The 19,934-nt window shown below is 44.6% G+C and overlaps 1 protein-coding gene across 6 annotated transcripts in view; it reads left to right on the top strand.

The window, feature by feature from the left end:
* Positions 1-19,934, top strand: part of FYN (FYN proto-oncogene, Src family tyrosine kinase) — a 210,291-nt gene that overhangs the window by 19,140 nt on the left and 171,217 nt on the right. For 3 of the 6 annotated variants that reach the window (XM_004753523.3, XM_004753532.3, XM_045080199.1), the window contains exon 2: positions 9,952-9,991. The exons of 1 other annotated variant lie outside the window; for it this stretch is intronic. The gene's annotated coding sequence lies outside the window, so the exon portion shown is untranslated. Of the gene's footprint in view, positions 1-9,951; positions 9,992-10,741; positions 10,847-18,403; positions 18,713-19,934 lie in introns of those variants that run through there. 2 more of the 6 variants (XM_004753526.3, XM_004753527.3) reach the window with 2 other exon arrangements.

Here is a 19,934-nt window from a genome sequence, read left to right on the forward strand (position 1 = left end):
TTTGATGAAAGATTTCCAACTGTTTTGGAACAGAACGCACCCAAACTTTACAGGATTCATCTATCATACCATTACTAAACAACTAGGTTGATTTAGAGAGTCGTTTCTCATACATTTCTAAAACTTGGTTGCGGATGACAGGTGGTAAAATAGAAGACACCTATTATGGTGCTGACGTGTTTGTAATATTTTTGTACTTTAGTTTTCCTACTTGTCAATTTCTACATCTATATCTCTATCTATAGTTTCTTTTGCATTTGGTAGGATATAGCCCCCTTGTTTGAATTGGCAGTTATGAATTATGCATCCACAATTCCAAGTGACTTCCTCTGCTCCATAGATTTCTTGATTGAGTAAGGATAGTTGTTTTTAGCATCATAAACTTTGTATTTGTATTTCACTACAAAAACAATTTCATCTCTCGTGTTAAACTTTTTACAATTTACAGTAGCATTCACGATAACAGATGTTTCCCCACTGACCGAATGAACTTCACAAGCTTTGTCTGAGCCCAGGAAATAGATGGGGGGAAAAAAAAAATCAAACCACTAGTGGAATTAATTGACTTTTCTGCATAAAACACCTGATAATACTAACATAAAACTGGAATCATTTAACTGTTAATTTTTTTTTCTTCTGCTAACGAAGCCAACACATTGAAAGCTATTGCTTTACTTTTCACATATGCCCAGAAAATCCAAACTCAGAAATAAGCAAAATCAAGTTAGAAGAGCAATGGTTTTGTTTTTTTTTTTTTATTTTATCTATTTACTTGAGAGAAAGCAGGAGCGCAGGAGTAAGAGCACAAGCAAGGGGAGCAGCAGAGGGAGGGGAAGAAGCAGACTTGAGCAGGGAGCCCAATGCGGGTGATCTCCTGGCAATCTTTTGACCTAAAAGAAAGGTCATGCTTCCTCAAGTGCTATGTTAGTGAGTCTTCTGTGGCTGCACATGTTAAATTGTCCTCGGACACAGCCTCGTTACAGTATAGTTCCCATTTGAAGTAGTTGCTGATTTCTGCAGATCTGTGGCTATGGTTCGTGTCGTGAAGGGTGTCACTGGGGTTCCCATGGTGGAGAGCAAACCTCAACAAACATTTTATGTGAGTTAACATTTCATCACCAGCTTTGTTGAAAAATTAAAATTTAGTGCTTCACATTTCACTTGGTTTTCATTTTTATCTCATTACTGCTGAACGAGTATTGCAAAGTGAAATAGCTAGCCATCAGTAAATGACAAAAACACTGTAACGCAAGCATTTAGGCCATTCTTTTTTTTTTTTTTTTTTTTAAGATTTTATTTATTTATTTGTCAGAGAGAGAGCGAGAGCGAGCACAGGCAGACAGAGTGGAAGGCAGAGTCAGAGGGAGAAGCAGGCTCCCTGCGGAGCAAGGAGCCTGATGTGGGACTCGATCCCAGGACGCTGGGATCATGACCTGAGCAGAAGGCAGCTAGCTGCTTAACCAACTGAGCCACCCAGGCGTCCCCATTTAGGCCATTCTTGAGAAGAATCATTTCCTGAAAATATTTCATGTACACCTAACCTGTAATTTTCTGTTTCCCATCGGCCCTCTAACAGGTGTCTTGCGCAACTCTGGCCACAGCACAGCCCGTCATCACATCCAGTGTCTGGTGGGGGCTCCACCCACTGAGACCAGGAGGAGTTAGCTGCCCTTAACCGCTTGTGTCCAAGTATTCTTTATTTTATAAGCATCCTGCATGTTTTCCTTGAAAGGGAGGTATTTGCTTAGGCCAGGATTGTAGAAGGGCAGCAAAAGAGGTGGCTCATTATTGGTCACCTTCAGACTTAATCACATCAGGACGAAAACTCTTCATCATGGGTCATCTCACCCAGCAGCAGGCAGACTATGGCAGAAGTCAGAAAGGCAAAGTGAAGTTCACCAAATTTAATCTTGACTGAATGATGCAAATTCAACCTTGCATCATTTTGATGCAGCTATTAATACGTGGTCTAAAAAAAATGAGACATCTGTGCAGATGTTTAATCGCTCCCAAGACAGTAGGTGGAATCTAACACTTTCACACAGGAGCCAAGGTATAAAGTCACCCTGGTTAGAGCTCCCTTTTCTCCATCTGCTTTGTACTGTCCTCTCTGGTCGGGACTGTTCTGATAACGTTACTGCTCTATGCTCCTCCACTGTTGACTTCCAGTTCCACTTCCCGCGCCAGCTGAGTGAGCTTTTAAAAATCTTTGGGAGATCACATTGCGGGGCAACACCACTCCATGGTCTTCCTACAGCAGTTAGAATAAAACCCGGCCCTTCCCCAAAGTCCAAGAGGCCTTTCATGCTCCCAGCCTCACCCAACTGGCCACGCCAGATTTTAAGTCTCCAAGGGACCCATACCTTGTCTCCTTGTTTCGTTTGTTTGTTTTTTGCCAACGTAGCACATGAGAGCTGCTTAATATCTTACCTCAGAGGAATAAATATGGTCTATTTTGAGTTAATGAAAGGAAAAAGGGGGGTTGTCTTGCCAATCTGTGGCAATAAGGAAAGCAAGTCTAAATCTCTATGTACTAGATATTGTTTTTCTCTCTCTCATGACGATAGCAGAAGGTATCAGGACTAAATCCTTCCCATTAGCAGAAGTGTTATGATGCCTACAGACCATTCTGATGGTGCAGCCTCCCAGCCCCGCCCCACCAGGCAAGTAAGTGTGCATTACAGGGAGTCCATTGTTTTCACCAGCATTAGATCAGAGATTTTGTTTCAAGTACTCCTGGTGTATGAGAGGAGGAGAGGTGCCCCTCCGGTTGACTTGGGGGGAACTGGGACATATGACAGTGGTGGCAAAATACTTTGAAGTTGCGATTTTGAGATCTTGTGGTGTTCTTACACACCTGCTCTCTATTGGATCTCTTTCTAAAACATGCTACTGTTCAGTTTTTATCATGAATGCCTTTCCAAGGACAGTAAATGGTTTTACACACTATGACATCGTTTCCATGGCAACTAATGTATTTTAGCAAAGAGAGACTGTTAGAAGTAGGCTAAAAAGGACAAATACAGAAATGGCACAGTGTAAAATGTGGGGCAATGTGTGTTGTAGTAGAGATTTTTTTTTTCTGACTTCTTGTTTAGGAAAACCTGTATAACTAGATCTTGGCTTCTTAACTCCTACTAATAAAATTTTTATTGCCCCTAGTACTGTCTAGTATTTTGCTGACATAATTCTCTTCCTTGGTACTTGAGGGAGGGTTTGTTTACTTTGACATGATGCTCATTCCATCACCGTACAGACATTTGTGATTTCATCCATCTTGAAGATACGGTGTCTTGACCTCGTGTTCTCGCGTAGCAGCCGCCTCACTGCTCTGCTGCCTTTATGGCTGTGTGTCTTGAGAGGCTTGTCTACACCACCTGTCTCTGCACAGGGTTTGTCTCTGCATCTTTCCACTCAGGCTTCCACCCCACTGCTCGATCCAGTTGGTCACACCTTCCTCCTCTAAAGCTATTACAGTTACCTCTTTTGTTTATTTAGAAGCTACCGTGTAATTATACATTTCGGATAATTCTACAAAACATGAAGCCCCATAGTACTAACATTTGCATAGACACAAGGGATCCTGTTACTCTGCTTTGTGCATCTGAATGTGCTTGGGTTATTTTGTTACATGATAATAAAAACCCCCTCTGTGCTCTTAAATAACCCCAAGGGGCAGATAGCAGCCAATTTCCTATTTAATATTAAGAGAAACCAAAGGCTAGATCTTATGACTCAGAAAGATAGCCAACCAGTCCATGGGCTGGATTATACCCTCGATAATTACATTTTGTTAGACCACGTGACGCATTAAAAAAAATTAAACTAACATTTAAAAATCAGGCAGTTTTACATAAAAATGGAGATTTTCTGTTTCTTTTGAAAAGAATTGGAAGGTCTGGCAAAACCGAGCCTGCATTCTCCCAGGACGGCAGCTTGCCTCAGCCATGCTGCAGCTGTCCTCTGGGTGGGGGCAGGGCCCTTCAGCTCCCCCAGCCCCACCTCACCTGCTTTGTTCACTTGTTTTTACCTGCCTGGCCCTGTGGGCTGTGTGGTATGGGACCCCTCCTGCACCCTTTCCCTCACCCAGTCCAGAACAAAGAAATAGCATAGAGAGGGAATAGAGCAGGGTCCAACTGCTTCCTCCCTCACTGTGGACCAGAATTCTGTGTTTTAGAGAGTAAGTCAAAGGTCAATGGTGAGAGGAATCATTAGGTGATACAGCCTCTAGTTTGCACCTTACCACTTGAAATCGACCCTGCAGTTAATTGCACTAGGTACATGGTTCATATTGGGCTATGTCCCCATTTGCCTCTAGCAGAAGTAGAGGAGTACCATGAACTATGGGTTGTTTCATGCAGAATGGAGGTGCGGAGCTGGAGGGTAACAGTTCCATCAGCATCGAAAAACTAGCCAGAAGGGGAAAGCTCCAGTATCATAACAGGGCTCTGGATTTACAATAAGCACAGATTACCTTATCAGTGAGGTAAATAAATGAGGTAGATAAGCATAAATAAGAATAAGTAAGAATGTGGTAGTAGGACAAAGGATATAGGACATTGGCGCAGCCGCATCACGTCTTCCCAGGCTAGAATCCTCAAAGGCAATCCCCAGCCACCTTTGCTGTCCTCTCACAGACTAGACCCTTTTCTTCAAACTCCTTCAGGACTCTTGACCTGTTACCAAGGCCCTGTGCCCTTCACCATGGTGAACGTGGTTGGGAGCCGGGTGGGGAGCACAGGTAAGATGAGAGAAGAGGTTGTGGTTGCTGCCATCTTGAACTTTATTAGAAGGTTCGTATGTGGAGGAGAACATAGGAGAATGACCCAGTCTGGGGCCAGAGTGAATGGCTAAAGGAAAATACATTTTTCCTGGGGAAACCAGGCATTGAGGAATACGCCACAACAAAGGGCCTTGTCTGAGCTGGCTCCTGTCTCCAGGGCCTGCCCCGGTTGTTGGGCACACAGGAGACTGTGGTGACCTTGAGCGTGGCTGGTCCCAAACACTGTGCCGCGTGTCTGTGTGCAGCTGTGGAAGGCTCAGGAAGCCCACTGAGAGAGTGGGCCTGTTCCAGGCTTCAGGCAGGGAGCCAGGGGCCGCCCCTTCACCAGGGAACATTGAGGAGCTTCTGTGTATGCTCTGTATGTGTCTCAGCTTTCTTTGGAATTGTGGCAGAGTCTGGCCCTGCCTGGTCTTTTTTGTGCCTTGGATCCCAAGTTAATAACCGAAGGCACAGTGCCCCTGTTGACATACTTGATATGGAAGTCGCTGTCCAAGGGCCATTTCATCCTCGTGGCCATTGACATCACACCACGTACAGTCCGGAGGTTCTCACTTTAGTTGTGATTGAATAGAGCTATGATCGTTGGAGCAGAAAGCAGCCATTCAGATGTGAATAGACGTGTCTAGTAACATGCAGATGTTTTTTGGCAGGTTGATGAATATTTTAAATCTTTTTCAAGAACTAAAAAGGGTTGAATTGGAAATAGAGAAGATTCTGTGGCAAGAGAAAAGTGTATTTCATTTCTCTCTCAATCTTCCTTTTCTTAAAATAATCAAACAAAAACCAAGAACCAGGATTCAAATCTCGGATTTGTGATATCCCTTACACCCTTACATCTCCTTCTTCACTCGGGAATTGTGACTCTGACTGTCATGTATATTGAACCTTAGTTTCTCAGTCACATTTTTTTAAGTAGAAAGGAAACACTGGCCAGTATTAAAAATAACAGTGGAATCTCCAGATTGGATCTTTGTCACTTATTTATAGCTAAAGACACAGGACTAAATGGAAGGAAAGGTCATCTTCTGGTTCTCTATAAGCTATGTGTGGTATGTGGACACACCCTGGATTCGTCCCCCCCCACCCCCTGTACTTGCAGCTTGAGTCAGGGCAGCTTTGTTTCCTTCATCCCGGTCCGGGCAGTTCTTCATTAGTCACTCTGTCACCGCCCCTCATCATCCTTCACCCCTCCATCAGTAGAGGTGCTACAACCCCTGTTGTGCTCAGCATGGCCCTGGCCACAGATGAGCTGGCGTCTGAGCAGGGGAGACCGTGAAGCAGGTACTGAGTATAAAGTGCTGTGAGAACACTGAGAGGAAATCTAGTTCTGCACAGAAGAGGGACCAAGGGAAAACAGGAGAGAAAAGGTGATTTTGTCCTGGGCCCGACAGCAAAAGCTAATTAGGGGAACCCTGTCCTGAACCCAGCAGGGTTGGTGAGATTGGAGTGACGATGCTTTGTCCAGTGCCAGGAATATGCTGGAGGCTATATCTATTTTTCAGCCCCTTCCTGGGATAGAGGCAAGTAGAAAAGACACTGGTAACCCCAGGAGTGTGCCTTCAACTGGCTGACTTGTTAGCTGGCCTCTGCCTCAGTTTCCCACCTTTCTCCCAGCAGCCTACCACCATCCTCTTAACTCCCTCTCTGCCCTGTAGTCCTGCAAGCCTCTTGCCATTCTCTGAACCTGTGGCTGATGCCCCGTTGACTGTGTCTCTTTATTCCTCTGCCCTGGGGTAAGGTGCCTGTGGTGGGTGCCCCAGATGGTTGGAAATAGGAGAGTGGTGGGGCTATGGGGATGGCTGCATCAAGAGAAAACCCATAGTTGAAGACTTCTCAGTTTTATTTTTAGAGTTTTCTCTAAGAACAAAGATCTCTGTGTATTCTCCTAAAGATAGAGGATTTGATCAGATCTAAATAGTTGGGAGTAGCTCGTTTTTGGCCAAGGCCTTGTTCTCTGGCTTCCATTCCTGCAGGCGGTCACACATTTGCAACATTCATGGATCAGCCTTTTCCACTGGGGAATCTGGGTCACTTCAGTCATGTTTCTCAAACAAAACATTAGCACTACTTCAGCAGGAAGAATAAAAGCATGGAAAATGCCCTAATGCCCAGAAGCCCACAGTTGAATACAGTCAACTGTTGAAAGGGTTTGTGTAACCACATATACACATCTGTGTCTGTACAAAAACACACGCACAGGGAAGGAGAGATCTATCTTGCCTTAATAAGCTTTGCAAACTTAAAACTTGGATATTCCAAAAATTTAGATTTAGAATAAAAATAAAATGGGATAATTGATGAATTTTTAAAGAATGGTTTTTTAAAGTTAAGACAAATAAAAGATACTTTTTCTTTTTTAAAGATTTATTTGAGAGAAAGGGAGTATGTGGGTGCACCTGTACATGAGGGGAGGTCCGTGGGGAAGGGGGAGGGGAAGAGGGCTGAAAGAAGTCTCATTCATGACCCTGAGATCACAACCCGAGCCAAAGCCAAGAGATGGACATCCAACCAATTGTGCCACCCAGGTGTCCCAAATAAAAGGTTCTTCTATTCCACTTAGACATTTCATGACAAACTTTATTCTCAACTCCTAGAAACACACCCTTTAGTTAAGACAGAGATGCCTGGTTTTAAAAACAGATGCCACTCTTCGTACTAGATGGGGTTGTCCTGTGAATTTTACTTTGTGACAGTTTTATTTCACCAAACCAGGTCTTCTTTGAAACAATGGAGCTGATGCCTAAAAATATCTCGGGCGTGCTTGCTGGGAGTCTTTGAAGTGAAAGCTGTGGCATCCTTCTGCTTTGTGCTGTGGGATGTTACATATATGTATTGTCTTTGTTAATTAACTCCATCTGTTTTGAAAGCCCGAAAGAGAGATTGGATGAAGCTGCATATATGCACGGAAGGATAATATTCCTTTTGCACTAGTCAGCCAGCTGCTCCAGACAGGTTTTCAGTTTTCCTTTTGCTACGAGTTGCCGAAGTGCTACAGAGCTGAAGCTCATTCTTCAAGACCCTGTTGTTGAACTGGGCATCCCGTGCCCTTGCACCTGTGCTGTCTACATGAGGGAGGTGGAGTTTGCTTACTGCTTTGGGAAAGGGTAGTCATTCTCCAAGTGCACTTTCTGTGGCAGGTGAAGGAATCTTCCGCCTTGCAAATAGAAAATTCCATTCTGTAAATCCAAATGACCGCCTTCCTAAACCTCTTTGAAAAACGTTCGAGTGGAAGTCAGACTTCCACTTTATATATGTTCCTTTTGGTGAAAAGTTGGGTTTTTGTTTATTTATTTTCGTTTTTTTTAAAGATTTATTTATTTGTTTTAGAGGCGGGGAGGGGCAGAGGGAGAGGGAGCTAGAGGAACCTAAGCAGACTGTGAGCTGAGTATGGAGCCCAGTGCAGGGTTCAATCTTAGGACCTTGAGTTCACAATCTGAGCCAAACCCAAGAGTCGGTTGCTTAACTGACTGTGCCATCTGGACACCCCTGATGAAAAATTTTAATGGTACTGAATTACTCTTTGCTGGTTACAGGGAGGCTAGTTAAAAATTTTGGATGATGGGGGGGGCGCCTGGGTGGCTCAGTGGGTTAAGCCTCTCTGCCTTTGGCTCAGGTCATGATCTCAGGGTCCTGGGATCGAGCCCCACATCGGGCTCTCTGCTCAGCAGTGAGCCTGCTTCCCCTTCTCTCTGCCTACTTGTGATCTCTCTCTCTCTCTCTCTGTCAAATGAATGAATAAAATCTTTAAAAAAAAATTTTTTTTTTGGACAATGAGAATTCCCATTTTTTTCCAGTGTGGCAGGGTCTGCATCCCCAGTGGGTTCACTGGAAGCAAAGGCATATATTGCCTGGTAGCATCTCAGTTAGGACAGGACAGTGTGTCCGAAGCACGAAAGAGCTGGGGTGAGGTGGGTTGCTAAGTTACCGGCTGTATTACCGTGCTCTCTAGCACATTCTCTCTCTCCAGCCTCATGCTGCTTCTCCTGCATGTCTGCAGTCAGTTCATGATTTGAATACCCATCTGCAGAAGACAATATATGAGTTTCTAATTCTCTTCCCCACGGTCATTTTTTTCTTTCCTTCATTCTGAGTCATCTTTGATTAAAGAAAACAAAGATGTTACTGTTAATTATGCACCCTTTCAAACAGTGCAAAAATTCTTTTGTGTGTACGTTGGGATGGTTTGGATGGGGATAGAGATTTGTGATGGCAGTATTTTAAACCACGGACCAGGACGCGAAGAATCAGAATGAAAAAAAGTGTGAGTCTCTACTACGACAGGAAAAATTATTTCTGCTTTTTTATTCACATTCCTCAAACCTTTTACTTTCTTCCCTAACACTATCAGCATAATTCCAGTCAGCCATTTTTATTCTCTTTTAACATCTTATTAAAACTGAAGCTTTGTTCAAATAGCTAAAATTGCATATAACAAATGAGGAACCATAATATTGGCAGGTTGTAGGCAGAGCGCATGAGCAAACTGGAAAGCTGCCGTCTGCTCCTGGCACTTTAAAGAGTAACGTGAAATGGGCACAGATGCCACAGAATCAGCACTCAGCTCTGTCAGGGACTTGGCACAAGGTTCTAAGGTAATCCTGGGACTTGAGTTCTATGGGTGAGTTGGACTGGCACACCTCCCGGAGAGGGGAATACCAGCTGATGGGAAAGAGGGGCCATCCTGAGAAGGCTGTTTTAACTGAGGCCCACCCAAAGTCAGACAGGAAGTGGGGCACATATGGGTTGGGGACTAAGGGAAGATCTAAGTCAAGAGGTGAGTTGAACAAGACCTTGGAAGACTCATTTTTTTTTTTTTAAATGTGTCCCAACTATGGATGACTTGTAGGCACCCAGAAGAGAGAGAGAGAGAGAGAGTGTGTGTGTGTGTGTGTGTGTGTGTGTGTAAGACCTCCATCTTTATCTTTCCTGACTCCAGAAACTCAAAATCTCGTGTGGGCTTCCTTTGATGGTGGAGGGCCAGGTCTTTGCAGTTGCAGGCAGGTGTTTGTGGCAACTGTGACTTAGCAACAATTATGTGAACGAGAAAAAAGTTGTGAGCAAGCTGATTGTCTGAAGCACATGGAAATTCTATGGTGGTACTTTGTGGGAGGTTTCCAGGCAAAGAGTGTTCGGTTCTCTTTTGATGTCTTTTTTTTTTTCTTCTACAGTTTTTTGAAGAAGCAGGATGCTGATCTAGACGTGGAAAAAGTAAGTTGACAAGTTTTGCACTGAGAGCACATGCCTTGTGAATTAGAAAGGGTGTCCCCCTGGGACCCAGGACTTGGTCCACTTTGAACTTGGGATCGTGACTGAAGTCTGTACGTTTCTAAGAGAGAGTTCGAGTTGGAGATGGAGTTGGTACATGAATAGAAACTCTTCCCTCACTTAGGTAGATCTGCCATTTCCTCCTTTCTCTTAGTTGTAACACTTGGTTTTGATAATTATGGGAAACATATGTTTTAGCTCTACGATGGGTCTCCTTACCCCAGAAATAGAATGGGACAGCTGTCTTGTGGCTGATGAGCCTTCAGGGGCTGCTGAGGGGTGGGTAGCACTCTGTCTTCAGACTGGTTAAGGAAGGTCCCCTTCAGTCCTTCTGTTTTCATTTTTTCTCTACTCTGAGATGACTACTGCTTACCTCTGCCCTAGTTGTACCTCCAAATTGTAGTCACTGTGTCACAGGTCATTCTTTCATTCACTGAACACTTTTTGATGCTCACTGGGTATTAGGCACCATGCTGGAATCTGCTGAGACAAAAATGAATGTGACCGACCAGTAAACAGGCAATGATTATAGAATGTGATAGAAGTGTGCAGAGGGGGCTCTGGAAGCTCAGACTGAGGCTGGACTGTCCAGAAAAGCTCCCTGACGGAGGGCATGTGTGAAGGAACCAGGTATCCATTGCTTCTGCAAGCGTTTGCTGAGTCTTCTCTGCCTGTCCTTCTCTCGTCTCCCAGGTGCCCTGGGTTCCCATGAAAGGCTGGACTTAAGCATGTCTCACTCGCCACCCGTGGGATCCTATTCTGCCCTGGTCTCCACGGCCCAGTCACATTGCCTTGGAGGTAATTTTTCAGCAGTTCAGGGGCTGAGCACTCAGGGGCTCTACTTCATCGTCTAAGAATGACTTGGGGTTATTTCTTGTTTGAACTTGGTGTGTAAGACGGGTTCTTCTCTCCGAACTAGAGCCATTCTTTATGCAGTTGCTCTACCTTTAAGTTGAGGAAGTATACTATCTGCAACCTCCTTCTAGAACAATTCTGAGCAACCCCTGACCTTTGACCCCTGTAGCCCCCTAGCTTCTGCAGAATGGACTGTGATCTACTTTCATTCGTGGCCTTTTCAGCTCATGCAAACCAAGGTGACTCAGGCTCTAGTCAGGGCTAGATTGGAGGGGAACCTTTTTGAAATCCTGGTGTGCTTAGGTTTGGCTTATAGAAGCCAAAGGCTGGCAAAGATACTCCCTATGGGGGCGGGAGGCATGGGGAGGGCCAGCACTGTGGCCCTCCTGGTCAGGCTGGCCCCACAGCAGGTCAGAAGAGCCTTTGGGTGCCCGGATCCATCTTGGGACGGTATAGTGTGGAAGAGCCGGCATAGCCAGAACCCTGGCGGGATGGTTTAGGAAGTGCCTGGAGCTGTTCCAGGTTGCAGGGCTTGCCCTGCCTTGTGCGAGGTGAATCCTACAACCGTGAAAGGGGGAGGTCCAGTTTATGGAGGAGGCGGGTCTGTTCATTGTGTTTTCAGTATAACCCAATGCCAGGCAGACAAGACGGCTCAGTAAATGGGGTGGGAAGCCCTGAGTGGAATGAATTAGAGTCTTGCTTCAGCTCTGCTGTTCACGTGCTCTGAGACCTTAAGCAAACCTTTTCTCTTGTGCAAGCCTCATTTTTCTTATCAGTAATGTGGTCCCTCTTCCAGGATTGAGTAAAATTCTTCATTTTTTAACTTAAAAACACAAATGACAGTTTTTGTGTTTTCTTACTTGGTCTTTATACCAAAAAGGATAAAGCCCTGTTAGCCACGAGTGTGAAGGATGTTAATAAGGCCTACCAGCGGTTGGGAGCTATTGTCTGTACCTTCATGTACAGCCCTGGCAGCAGGGAGTGTCTAATGAGGGAATTGTGACCGACCCTGTCGTGCAGGTTGGGTATTTGTTTAAGTACTGAGGGCAATTCAGAATAAGAGATGCTAAAAGTATGGTGGGAAATGCTTCTTGGGCTGCATGAATTTGAGCTGCCTGCAAAGGATTCTCGCCTGCTGCACCCTCTTGGTCCCATAGTTAATGACCTGGAAAATACTTAACTGCCCTAGGGGAGTTCACTATTTTAAAAGTTCTAATTCAAAAGCTCCAATTCCAGATTTTTTTTCTAATGCTGATAGAAAGCTGTTGAGCACAGATGTATAAATTGTTCTTTTCGCCTGTATTTATATATCTGCCAAGAAGAATCTAGAATAGAGTGTGCCTCTATTGTATAATTAAATGATACCTGCTGGCCAACCCAAGGGAAGAAAAATCACAGGAGTCATGGTGTGTTTTTTTCTAAATGGATTTTTGAGTTTTCTCATTCAGTAGAACATTTTTGTAAAGATAGAACTATGAATGGAAAATTAGCCTTATCTCGACATGTGAAAGCTCAAAGATAAGTCAACTAAATGCTGTAATTATTATTATCTATAGTTTATTGAGCTTATACTACATACTGAGTGCTTTCTCTGTGTCACACTTGACCATTAAAACGATCTTGTGAGGGAACCATGTCTCTTTACCATGAGTTGCTTGAGGCACCACAGTAACAGCAAGGATTCTAATTATATCTGGGTCTAGAGCCTTCTTTCTCATGCCATACTCTACCTTAAAATTGATACAATATTTGGGATAATATATTTGTGTGACTTCTTTCTAAAAAGTTTTATGAGTGATAAAAAAAGCAATGTTACTTTCCAGAGAGGTCTTCATTGAGACTCCCTCACAATCCACAGGATTGCCGTGCCACCATGCCCTTCTTCAAAGCTACCATTATTGTATAGTCATTTGTGTAGTATCTGTTCTCTCTTGAACCGTAAGCTTTGTCAGATCTGACTCCTTTCACGTGCTAAACCTAGGACCTGACTTCTAGAATGCCCTCTTAAAATGTTGACTACAGGCGTGAGAGAATGGCACATGACCAAAATAGCGGATAATGAGAGTCCACGAAAGCCACTTTAGTAAGTGGCAAGGTAAAAAATCTTTCTGTGTACTCCAGCAATCATGTTTCTTTTTTCCATCTATAGGTTTTATCTGTAGAAACCATGCTAATTAATAGCATTATATGGAGATAAGACAATCACTCCTTGGCTTCCTCTTCAAAAGTACAAAGTTCCAAGCAGACAAATGAATAGATAATCCTTAAGAATTAAGTAATCGTGCAAGCAAAGAAAGTCTAAGGATAAAAGAGGGAGGAGCAGTAAGAGCAGAAGGGAGACATTAATACTGCTTTGTTTTGGTCTTTTCACAGAATCTTCTTGAATTATTAAGGGATACACTTCTGAGTATGGTTTACATAAATCACTGATTTAAATATATACAGTGTATCTTCTAAAAATAAAACCCATACTCAACTGAATTTTAGAATATGTAATCAGACTATGTCACAAGGACAAAAATATACTTTTTAAAAAATAAAACTAATTAAATTTTGTTTCTCTTATTTGGTAATTTAAATCATGATTTAAATGGGTTTGGTGAAAACAACATCTACTTTGGTTGTAATGACTTTCAAAGAGCCAAGGAAAGAGGTTTGAGATCCATGTATCCTCCATGATTTTCATGCATGCTGTGTGGCCTTTGTCTAGCATGATTGAAAGCATTTGGCACTTGCCTCGAGAGAGACCTGTCATTTTTGTAGTTTCAGTGAGAACCAGAATCCCTGTATTGCTATTACGTTTGCAGGGTTTAGATGACTGCCTTCGGGCCACAAATACGGCCATAGATCCTACTGTCTGTTTGATAGCTACAGAGGGCACCGAAATAAAAATTGTCATTCAAAAGAAAAGTAAACAGAATGCTTTAGAATGTTTCCTTTTTCCCAGTGAATTCCTTAAAGTGTTCATCCATAAATGTAGAATGTACGTAGAAGTTGCTCCATTTTCCAATTTCTTTTGTTTTAATAAGTCCCAAGAGAAGTGATAACGATATCCTAGTTTCTTAATGTGGAGCTAATAGTTTTTGTAAAAAAAAAAAAAAAATGGAAAGAAAGAAAAAAAAAAGTCATTCTAAACAGTTGGTTCAAAGTTTGAGACTGCATCCAGAACCAAGCTTTAAGGCATGTATATTGGATTCCCATATGGTTGAGCGGTAGAAAAATTAAGTCATGTAAGATTTTTCTTTAGTAGGAGGAATAGGATTTTCCAGGAGTCAGAAGGTCAGCAGTGCTTTTTGGGGGGAGTGCACAGATATGAGGATGTGTCTTCAGTGAGAATGTGTCTGTATGTGGGGCAGGGGACGGTGTCAGGGTGTAGCGTGTCCCTGTGTGGGCTGATTGCCGTAAGGTATGAAGAGGAGGAGGGAAGAACACCCGTCAGCAGAACTCGCTGCCCTCTGTAGAAGCCGCTCCTCCCGGAATGGAGCGGAGGGCTCACTAGGTAGGTGTGGGGAATGGAGAAGGCAGCCCTGGTGTGCAGATGGGACTGTGCCTTAGGCCTTCTGTGATTCACATGCTTAGGGCTGTCAACCCCAGGGCTTATAGGATGCCCACTTGTCTCCCATTCTCCATGCCCTGCCTCAGCTTCCACATAGCCTGAGCCATTTTCTTGGAGATTGGGCACGGGCAAAGACCAGGCTTCCTACAGCCTGCTTTCCTGGTGACTTGGGAACGATTTGGGTGGGAGGGAGGAACTTCCATGGAGTTCTGCTTTAGGTCAAAGAGCAAATAGTTCTAGTCCTGCATCGAAAACAGTTGTTATACATCACGTATAATAACTGACCAATTTTCTTTTATATAAATCTTCTGCATTATAAACCTAAGTGCTGTGGGAGAAGAAAAAATATGTCCTCTGCCATTCTGAATTTCTAAGATAATAAAAGATTTCCTCTTCCTAGACATAAACTCAGGCAGATGTTGGTGACCATTAGAAGAGCTACAGATAACAAAATTTAAGTTGTAATCCAAGGAAAGAGTTGGAAAATTACGGGTGAATTGTCTAGTCTTTGATGCCGAACGCATACTTCATTTGTTCCTCAAACATTAACAAACATCTGTGGGCTAACCACCATCCTAGGCCACATGTTATCTTACTCAGTAGTCCTGTTTTACATGTGAGGGAAACGAAACCCAACAGAAATGAAATGATTTGCCCCAGGACTTATATCTGGGAAGTCACAAGATCCAAAAGTAGCTCTCAAACTGGGAGTACCCTCTGTTTCCACTCTACGGTGGATGTTCTCTTGTACGGGTCCCACCAGGGGGTCGCCTGGGGGTGACCACGTGAGAGTGACTTTCCATGATGGCATTCTGTAGGAGTGGGAGTCCGGGGAGGCTAGTTCCTGGGCTCGGGATCATCTCATTGTCCTCCTCTCAGTAACATTCATCATTCTACAAGGAGAGAGCTGGATGCTGCCAGGAGAGAGTGGGGAGAAACTCAGCCCACGTCACAATGGAGAATCAAGACAAGCTCCCACCTACTCTGCAGGCTTTCTCCTGTAGCCGTGAGTTGCTGCATAATTTCTTCCACTGCAGCCAGGCCTGCTGGGGGGAGGTTGGAATCCCTTGGTCGTCTGCCTTGCATGGATTTATTGTCTGCTGAAATCACCTGTGAAGGAGAGATTATTAGTAAAATATGTGTAAAGAATGGCTAAGAAGATACTTTTGCCACTGCCCCCAAACACTTTCAAAAGCAGAGCTGCACTTGCTCTGAACTGCTGTGTGTATGGGGAAGAGAACTAAAAATACGGGAAAATTCAAGCTTTTCCCCTAACCACAGTTTTTACTGCCCACTTCGGGGGGGCTACACAAAAGTTTAAGTAGAAAATCTCCGTATTCATTTGCTGTGGCTGCCCTAGCAAGCAACTGCACACTGGACGGCAGAAAACAACAGCTTTCTTCTCTCCCAATTTTAGAGGTCAGAGCCCACAGCAGGATGTTAGGAGCACATGTCCTTCAGAGGCTCAGGGGGGAATCTGTTACTTGCCCGCCAGCTCCTCGTGGTACAGGTGCTCCTCTGACTTGTGGCCATATCAGTCCAGCCTCAGCCTTCCCTTCAGATTCTCTTCTCTATCAGAGCTCCTGCGCATCCCTCTTGTAAGGATGCCCGTGATGGCTTTTAGAACCTGCTGGATAAACCAGGATCAGCTCCTCCTCCCAAGATCCTTCACTTCATTAGACCCCAGCATTCCATTCTGTGTGAGCTGATGGTCAAAGATTGCAGGGATTAGGAAGTGAAAATCTTGGGGAAGGGGTGGACATTTTTCTGCCTCCCACACCTTCTCTTTTCCACATTTTTCATTTCCTGAAACATAAAGCTTATGACCACTGGTTTCACATAATACTTCCAATGAGTTTGATTTTTCCTACTAGGGGCCCTTGGGAGACCTAAGAGCCCATCTGGTCTCCCAGGCCACAGAACAGGCAAGACCATGTTTATCTTCTTTCTCAGATTGGGGTTAATGTGAGGTTGAGGAATCATGGTTTCTGAGAGCAGGGAGGGGCCTTCAAAATCATAGTCTCCCAGTCTTAGGGGGAAACGGAGGCCAGGATGCAGGTCAGCTGAGGCAGAAGCAGAGGTTGGGACCAGCACCTCCTGCTTCAGGCCACCTCTTCCATGGTCTGCCTGTATGCGTCCCTGTGTGTGTGACCCTGTGTGAGAGTCCTCCCGTCAGGTAAGTCTCCGTGTCATCATTCTTGTGGCAGCTCGTTGGCACTGCAGAGCCCCATCCCTGCAGATCCCCCTTTCCTCAGCCATCAGCCCCGACCTTACAGATGTTCTTACAGTACCTAATATTAGGAATCCTGCCATTGTGGTCACATCCCCCTGGAGGCGTTCCCTTAAGAACATAGCACTCAGACACGAATGGTACTTCTGTGACAGCTTGCCCAGTGTAGGGTAAGAACGCTACTCCTGGAACTGTTAGGTCTTGTGAGATGTACATGCTTTCTGCATCATGATGTGCTACACTTAGGGGAACCGAGGTCACACCTCTAGTTAGCCACCCTCTCACACTTTTGCCTTGCATCGTACTTGGGTTCAGTGCACATCCTTAAGACTTTAAAATACGAATTGCTTTAAACCTGTTCCCTTTTGCCCTGCCAGATAGAAGAGCCAGGTTTCTGTCCGTAGCAGGTTGGGACCAGCTTGGGATCCAGACAGAGGCCAGAGAGGGGTCCAGAGAACAGACACATCGGCAAGCTGGGGCGTACTCGTGGCGATAGTACCAGCCGCAGATGGTAAACAGGAGGCAGTTAGAGCAATTTGGTGAGGCACAGAACTGGAGAAAACCCTCCACAGGTGGCCATCTAGATGGACAGGTGTTGGCAGCAGAATTGTCCGGCTGAGCAGGCCAAGGGGCAGATAGGAGGAGCACCGGCGGGAGGGACAAGACTCAGACAAGAAGCTGATGAAGAGATGAGTCCTGAATAGTGAGTTCGAACCAACCGCCAAGACAGGAGGGCCCAAGATAGGAGCTTGAGCCCAGGGAGTAAGAGGAAGCCCCTGGTGTGACGTCAGAGTCACACACTGAGGTAGGTCTGTGTGTCAGTGGCATGGAGCCTCGCCCATTCAGAGCCTGGGGTCCAGGTCACATGGCAGAGCTTGTGAACAGGGCTGAGTTGTCTGAGCTGAGAAGATTAGAGGGTGTCAGGTAGGTGATGAAACCCTCCTATACATACACAGTTGATTTTTTTTCTTACCGTTTAAGGCAGGTTTTTATTTTTGTGAACTCTTTGGGTTCTTTTTTGGTCTGTTCCATCAGTTATTGCAGCTGGCTGAAGTGTTTTAAAATCTCTATTCTTTCCTCTAATTGATTGACTGTCCCCTCAGTTGTGATTTATTTGTGATATCCCTAAGCACATCTTGGTGAAACCTTACCAGGGATGAACCTACAAAGCCCCACTGTGCAGGGCCCTCCCTCCAGGTCAGTGTTGCTGCTCGGCAACGTTAGCACCGCTGGGCATGGTCGCTCATCACGTCTGGGGCCTTCAGACTGAATTGTCACCTAGCCCAGGGCCTTCCATCTCGAGCAGCTATGCTTCGAGCGACAGATGCTTTGCTGAGGCCGCTGCTCTGTGTCTGTGACGTACCACTCTGATAGTCCCATGAAAATGCCCCAAGATGAGGGCGGTGCCCCAGGAAGGGAGGGTTAGGAGCATTGCTGTGAGGGCAGAGGTCCCCCCGGTTGTTCTCACTGATGTCCATGGGTTTCAGTCCTGAGCCCCACATCCTGTAGCACACTTGTGGGTGTTAGCCATGGGTGATTTTGAAGGTGAGACTAAAAGCCTGCGTTCAGATGAGGAGTCCTCTAATCTTTGCTTCTAGGGCTCACCATTACTAAAGACATCCTTCTTTGCAGATTGCATGTGGTCTCTGAAGAGCCGACCTCACTGTTGGGCGCGTAAGGCCCCTTCTTGGAAGATGTAGGGGTGTTTGTGAAGTTGTGAAATGTGCCACTACTAAGTGTAGTCAGCATGTAAAGTGAGGGAAAGGAAGTGAGATGCTGTGTGGATCATTTATGTGAACCAAAGAAGGGGGGAAAACAACAATTCAGTCATTTGCATAGTTCTTCCAAATAAGATTCGCCAAGACCAAGTGAGATGGTTTCAGGGTCAGTCACGAGGCGGCGTGATGTAGTGGAAAGACTGTGTGGGCCTCAGGGACTTGACCAGGTCCTGCTGTGCCACCCGAGAGCTGTGTGATGTTGGCCGTGGGGGAAGCAGAGAGTCAGACGCAGAGTTGCAGCAGCGGTGAGTGAGGGGATGGGCGGGGGCCTGGGAAAATGATCCAGGAGGATCCCAGGACGGAGTTCGCAACTTCTGTTTCTTGTTCCTTCTTTCTTTGGGCAATACTGGCCAACAATTGGATAACTTCCCAGTGTGACCGGGACAGATCCATGCTTGGGCCAGAAGAATGGGCCGGGGAAGTCTCCTTTCTATGACTTTAATTTTTCTGTTGCTCTTCATCAGGATTTAATGCCATAGTCATTTAAAACAAACAGAACGTTTGTGTGTTGGGGGGCTGGGCAGGGGGAGATTTTGTTCATCTCTGGAAGAATATTCTGAAAGTAGTCCTACTAAACTCGTGGTATGGGAAGCAGAAGTTTAAAAAATAAAGTAACAGTCATTTTGCCTATTATACGGTTATCAAATAAGGGCAAAAATTTTTTTTTTCTTTACCAGAGAGTCTGACCCGTGTGTCAAGATGATGCTTATTGCAAAAAAGCAAATTTGATAGTGAGGTTACAAGTTTGAACAATCCTTAGGTATTGAAATGAAATAACTTCTATAACCTGTTCACAGAGTTTGGAAGTCCTCATGGGGATCCACAGTGAAGTTTTAGGTACGGGAGAGAACTCCCTGGCAATATGTCAGTAGTGCTTCTCACTATCTAACCCATGAATTGGAAGAACAAAAAATGTTGACAGTTACCATAATATTTACTGTATTTTCTCATATTCAGTTATATTTTTTAATGTAAATACTGGCCACTACCCAATTATGTAATTTTATTATTATTCTATTTTTGCAGTGGCTTAGAGGAAAATATAATTAGGCCTCCATGTTTTGTAGGTAGTAAATACACCAATGACGGATGCTGTGTAATGTTTTTTGAAGGAAAAAGTAAAAAGCTTCAGAAACAATTTCAAGGCCAGCAGAACAAGATGTCTCAGGGTGGGAAAAAGCACTTGTTTGGTTTCTTTTTGTTGTTGTTGTTCCAAGTTTTTCTTTTTTTTTTTTTAAATAGCCCTTATTATTTTTTTTTTTTTAGAGCAGGTGACTGCAAGAATAAGGGGAAAGTACAGAGATTTCCCAAATATCTGTGTTCCCCTATATGCATAGCGTCCCCCATTATCAATACCCTCACCAGAGTTGGACAGTTGTTAAAATTGAGGAACCTAAGTTGACACAGCAGTAGCCCCCCAAATCCATAGTTTACATTAGCGTCCACTCTTGGTGTTGTATGCTGGAT

Source organism: Mustela putorius, unplaced genomic scaffold, assembly GCF_011764305.1.
Source record: "Mustela putorius furo isolate JIRA1106 unplaced genomic scaffold, ASM1176430v1.1 tig00000450_pilon_pilon_pilon, whole genome shotgun sequence".
Taxonomy (NCBI): domain Eukaryota; kingdom Metazoa; phylum Chordata; class Mammalia; order Carnivora; family Mustelidae; genus Mustela; species Mustela putorius.